The sequence below is a fragment of the Lactuca sativa genome, chromosome 3, assembly GCF_002870075.4.
Source record: "Lactuca sativa cultivar Salinas chromosome 3, Lsat_Salinas_v11, whole genome shotgun sequence".
Lineage (NCBI taxonomy): Eukaryota > Viridiplantae > Streptophyta > Magnoliopsida > Asterales > Asteraceae > Lactuca > Lactuca sativa.
The window spans coordinates 185955329-185961866 of record NC_056625.2 but is presented as its reverse complement, the minus strand read 5'-3'; positions in this window follow the sequence as shown (position 1 = coordinate 185961866).

The window sequence follows — 6538 nt, the reverse complement described above, 5'->3', positions numbered from 1 at the left end:
GAGCATTTCACTATGGATTACTATACAAACGAGACACACTTTTAGAAAAATATAATAGGTATAGTTTTACAAGAACATCACGAACTTTTACATACTAGAAACAGTATTTTCAAGAAGTCACTTTCACATACAAGAACAAACGAACATTTTCACAAGTAAATCTGTTTTATACTAAGTTTTGTGAGACATTGACTTCACGTACGTTCGAGTACACATTTCAAGTCCTGTATTATATACCAGAATCCCTTGGAGGGGGAGGATGGTGTTTGTGTATAGATCTATACGGGATTGACAACCCCACGCCCAAACTATTATCTATAGTACACTATTTGGGGTGACAAACGTCAGAACATTCCAACGCCTGAAGAACGTTGTGTATAGGCATTTCTAGTCAATAACATGGTTATAAAACTCACATGGAGTATTAAAAATTCATTGATTTATGGGGTTTTTCAGACATAATGGCAATTTTATACGTACATAAATTTTCTAGAAACAAACATAGGTCTTGATAGAAGGCTACATTTATGCTAGTAGAAAATATTGGATTTTCTAGGAACAAACAAACAAAAACAAAACATTTCATTTCATACAAACGTTGTCATTTAATACTTATGAAACTCACCAGCTTAAATGTTGATCTACTCTTTCAAAACTACTTGTATGTCCCAGGGATTCAGTAATTACAGGTAACAAACAGCTTTTGAAGAAGGGACGTTGCGATGCCAGTTTAAATTCATATTTTGGCATCATATTGTAATTGGTTTTGAACATGTACCTTTTTACAATGTAAACTTTCAATTATATTTATATGATGGTTATATTGATTTCTTTACTAAGAATTCATTTGTTACGCTACCACATGAAGTCATCCGCCCCCGAACGTTTCCGCCGTTCCGGTTTGGGGGTGTGACACGGGAGTCCTAACAGAAAGGTACGGTTTCAAGATCGAGACGCGAAGAGTAAAATGTACATTACTGAGTTCGTGGAGTAGGTTTAGTCTGTGATATATAGGACCGATTCTGGTAAGAATCTCGGAGGTCCTGACTATCTTGGATTTAGCTTTCCACGCTTTACGAAGCGTATTAAGCCATTCCCAGAGTGAGACTTCCTAAACAATTTGGTCTCTCACTTGGAATTCCAAAGGTTCTTTCTCTTGCTAAACTTTCTAGTCAAGGGCCACCCCCTGCTGGGTCAAAGTCGTAAAGGTTTCTCTGATTTGCGAGGAGTTCTAGATTAACTATGACAGTAGGTCTGTAAGACCTAGAATCTGGCGAATTTCTGTCGGCGGCTCTGGTGTCGACAAATTCTCAACGGTTTTGATAAATTGACAGACTACTCAAGAATTTCCACATCATTAATGGTGTGTCTTAGGAAATTTTGATTCTTCAATTTCCAAAACTCGTGTTCAGAGAACACTGCGAAAAGTATCTCCGAAGGTAATGTTTCTGCGGGTTCCTTCGTACTACGAGGGTAGATAAGTAAGTTGTTATATGGAGAATGACGAACTGATCCAAGTAAGAAAGATAAACTCTATTCATTAAACTCATGAATGCTTCAGGCGTATTGGTCCTATCCGAGGGGTATCACTACAGACTCAAAGTGTCCGCATCGAGTTCGGAAGGTAGTCTTCCGAACATCCTTCCCTCACACTCAAACTGGTGATATTCGGATCTCAGGTCTATTTGTGAAAGAAATTCTTTCCTTGTGTTTTCTCAACCAATTCATCTATGCGAGGCAGAGACAACGATTTCTAATGGAAAATCTTGATGGAGTCCTCGATATCTGAGGTACATACGATGCAATCCGTCGACCTCTAGAAGAATAAGACCGGGGCTCTCCAGGGTGAGAATCCTAGTCTTCCAATTCTACTTCTGTGTAGTTTGCTAAGTTGTCCAGGCTATTCTTGTATCTCCGTAGGTGTTTATGTTGGAATAGTGTCTAAGGCTGCAACTATATTAGGGAAGTATTTGACCCGGTTGTGCATGGTCCTTTTGGTTGCCTTCACCATAGCAACTTGATAGGATGATTTATTAAGAGAGAGTAAATATTATTAATATATTATGAGAATAATATAAAGAATAATAATATTGTTATTTGATTAATATAAGTCATAGAATTAATTGGAATTAATTTGGTGACTTAAAGAGATTAATTAAATAAGAGGGTATAAGCTGTCAATTGTTTGATAGTTAAACTTTAGACTGTAAATCCATATAGATATGTATTGGACGGATTCTAGAAGCTAGGGATAGCTTGAAATCGTCCAAGGGGTTATCTAAGGAATGGATTTGGATAGCTTTAAGAGAAGATTATCCAATTAGGGTTTAGGTTGTAACCCTTAAGGAGTCTACAAGTATAAATAGACCCTATGGCATAAGGAAATTGGAACTTCACCTAAAGTATAGAAACCGTGGCCGATTTCCTCCCCTCTCCTCTCTCCTAAATCATCCTCCTTGCTATTTGGTGTTTGTAAGCCATTAGAGGAGTGACAATTGTGACTCTAGAAGCTCCAAGACAACAAGATCAACAAGGAATTCAAAGGTATGATTCTAGATCTGTTTCAATATCGCTCTTATTCCTAAATGGTCATTAGAAGTCTTGGATTCAAAGCATGTTTAATTAGAAAGCCTAGATCCAAGCATTAGGGTTTTGCATGCGCACATAGGAAAGTTCTTATGGCTAAAACCCATTAGTGGTATCAGAGCCTAGCTTGGTTTTCATTAAATTGTTGCTTATTTATTTGAAAGTAAACTGCAAAATTCGAATTTTGTGTTTCTGAGTCATGGACTCGGCGAGTCCAAGAGTCAGGAATGGCCAGATTCGGGATTTCTTCATGATTATCTTATGGAAACTTACCTTAATCATATTAGATCAACCCTAATCCGATTTTTTGATATATATGACTATAATCTTGATCTAATTAAAGATATTTATCAACTAATAAAATATTTAATTTCCTTATATGATAATTAATTAATTATTTTGTTTATTTTGGTAATTATCTTGAAAGAAATCTTGAATAAATCAAATATAGATAATTAGGAAATTAATTGTTAATTGAAATTATTTGTTATTTGATCCTCCAGTTTTTAAATGTTTAAAACTTGTCCTCAAGTTTTGAAATTTATATTTTGTGATTAAAAGTTTTTAATTTAGACAATTTAAATTTCAAACCCTAGATTTTAAAATGTTTAAAATACAACCCTATACTAATATAATATTACAAGAATAATATATATATATGTATAACTAAAATGCTAGTCTTACCGTTAGGAGGCCTCATTCACGAAGCCGATGTATAAGGTAGGTATAAGGTTGCGGCCTATAAAATGGCGCTGAATGGGTGTACACTCACACCCACCGCTTGCTTGATTGGTGGAGGGTCATTAGCCGAACGGGTAGGATAGGGCAACCTCATCCTCTCATTAAAAGTATAATAAGTAATACAAAGTAACTACACATTTTTAAAAATTTCCCAATCTTAGTTACTTTAGGAAAAGTGAATTGATGCAATCGCATGAAATTACACTTTGCACCCTTGCTAAGAAGTTAGTGGAGCGTGTGTGGTTTACCGGCACACTAATTGGTCCTAAGCAAAGGTGGCAAAGGGTGATTCATTGTTTATCATAGTTCGATGGAGCGTGTGTGGTTTACCGGCACATCGAATAGGTGATCGTTACAATGAAGGCACCATGTGAATTTGCATGGTAATTCACACCCGCTTTGTGATCCTCGGTATCCCAGTCACAAACAAGAGGGGCATATCGAGATTTAAACATGCCATTGAATAGTTTCAATGAATCTCATCCGATCCTAGGAATTCTCAATACATTTAGGACTAATAGTTAGGTTTTATGGTGGAGAATTAGTGAATCTTCATTCACTTACCTTCAATTTATTTGCATGTTAGATTACGGCACCCCTTTTCTAATATGTAAATGTTGTTGTTGGATCCTAGCCCTAATTTTTCTTATTGGGTGATAATTAGGGATTCATATTCTAATCTATCTTTGTCCTTTCTATTTGTAGATGTCAAACACAAACAACGCTGCTTCTAGTTCTTTCACGTTGATGAGCCTTTTCCAAAATGTCACCTTCGATGGAACGAACTTTAGTGAATGGATAAGATACATTCGCACCATTGCTCGCTATGAGGATAAGGAGTAAGTCCTCGATGAGAAGCTCGAGAAAATCAACCCTGAAATCGCTACTCCGGCTGAAATTACAGGTTTTGAAACTGATGAGCGAGATGAAACGAAGGTACATTGCATCATGATAGCCACCATGAACTCCGAATTCCAAAAGTCCTATGAGGACATGTACCCGTACGAGATGCATCAAGACTTATTGGAGACATACCACCAGAACGCGAGACAAGAGCGTTATGAGATTTTCACTAACATGATTTCCGCTAAGATGGTTCATGGAGAATCTCTTACCGTGCACCTGCAAAAGATGCAAAGGTATGTAGACCGCCTTCGCAAGTTAAATGCTGACTTTGGGGAAGACTTGGCGATCGACATGGTGCTTCACTCTTTGCCTCCGATATACAATCAATTTAGGATGACCTACCACATGAACAAAGAGGAGGTCACCCTAAGTAAACTCCAAGGTCTCTTGAGGGTCGCTGAGAGCAACTTCAAAGACAAGTCTGTTGCACCAACTCCCAATCCACCCGCTGCTCCTGTCTTGGCTATTGGTCAAGGAAAGGGAAAGAAGAGGAAGGCCTCGTCTAAGAACTATCGCAAGGTTAAAGCCAGAGATGGTGCCTCTTCTAGTGGGACCAAAGTTGATCCCGCTAAGCGCTGCCCTAACCCGAAGGAGGCAGAGTGCCACCACTGCCACAAGATAGGACATTGGAAGAGAAGCTGCCCAGAGTACCTGCAAGCCATCAAGGAAGGAAAGATCAAGCCATCTTTCGCAGGTATATACACAATTAAATCTAACGATTATAATCATGCTATTTCTTGGGTTCTTGATACCGGTTGTGGTTACCACATTTGTTCTAATGTGAAGGGACTAAGAAGAAGTAGGGATGTGGAGCAAGGAAGAATCAATCTAATCATGGGGAACAGAAGATCGTCGCCTGTGACCAAGATTGGAGTGTATTCTTTACTGCTTAGGAATAATTTATGTTTAGATTTGAACAATTGTTGCTATTCGCCAGAAATGGCTAGAAACATCATTTCATTTCATGGTTTATATAGACAAAGTTTTATATTTTCTTTTAATAATGAGAATGGTTCTATTTTGGCTTATCTAAATGGTGTCTTTTACTTTGAAGCTATACCATGTAATGGAATTTATGAAACTGTTATGATTGTTGATAACTTAGGAAATGATGTTTTGAATATAGATTTCTCCACTAGTATGGATAAAGCATCCTTGTGGCATTGTCGTGTTGGACAAGTCAACAAGAAACGCATAGCCCAACTCCAAAAGGATGGAGTGTTGGAGTCATTCGACCTTAGGGAAGATGACACATGCGAGTCTTGTTTACTTGGAAAGATGACTAAGTCACCCTTCACGGGTACGTGTGAAAGGGGTGAGGGTCTATTGGACTTAATACATATCGATGTATGTGGACCGTTTAGATCAACCACGAAGGATGGGAACCACTTCTACGTGACTTTTACCGATGATTATAGTAGATATGGGTATATCTATTTAATCAAGCAAAAGTCAGAAACCTTTGAAAAGTTCAAAGAGTTCAAGAATGAAGTGGATAATCAATTGGGCAGGAAAATCAAGATGCTTCGATCCGATCGAGGAGGAGAGTACCTAAGTCTTGAATTCCACGATTGTCTCAAGGAGTGTGGAATGGTTTCGCAATTGACGCCTCCTAGGACACCGCAGTTGAATGGTGTGGCAGAAAGGCATGATTGAACCTTATTGGATATGGTTCGCTATATGATGAGTCGTGCTTCACTACCTATCTATTTTTGGGGGTATGCCTTAGAGACTGCCGTCCATATCCTTAACCAAGTCCCTACTAAGAAGGTTGCCAAAACACCTCACGAGATGTGGACATGGAAAGCTCCCTCGTTAGCACATATCAAGGTTTGGGGTTGTGAGGCTTTTGCAAGACGAGATACTCACGACAAGCTCGAACCTCGAAGTGAGCGATGTATTTTCATCGGCTACCAGCAGATATCCTTTGGATATCACTTCTATAGACCGAAGGACAATGTTGTCTTTGTTGCGAGGAGAGGAGTTTTCCGAGAGCGAGAACTCATAGGCCAAGGAGACAGTAGGAGGCAAAATCGAGCTTGAAGAGATTCAAGAGTCGATAGATGAAGGAACCTCTACCGCTGGCGCTCAACCCGAGGAGGAAACTCCGGTTGAACCGATTGATGATTCCTTACCTCTTAGACGTTCCGATAGAGTTAGAGTTCATCCCCAGTTTTATGGTTTTCATATTACTACCGAAGGAGACACATATATTAGTGATGGTACACTAATAAATCTTGATGAACCTAATAGCTATAAGGAAGCCATGGCAGGCCCGGAGTCTACAAAATGGAAAGAGGCAATG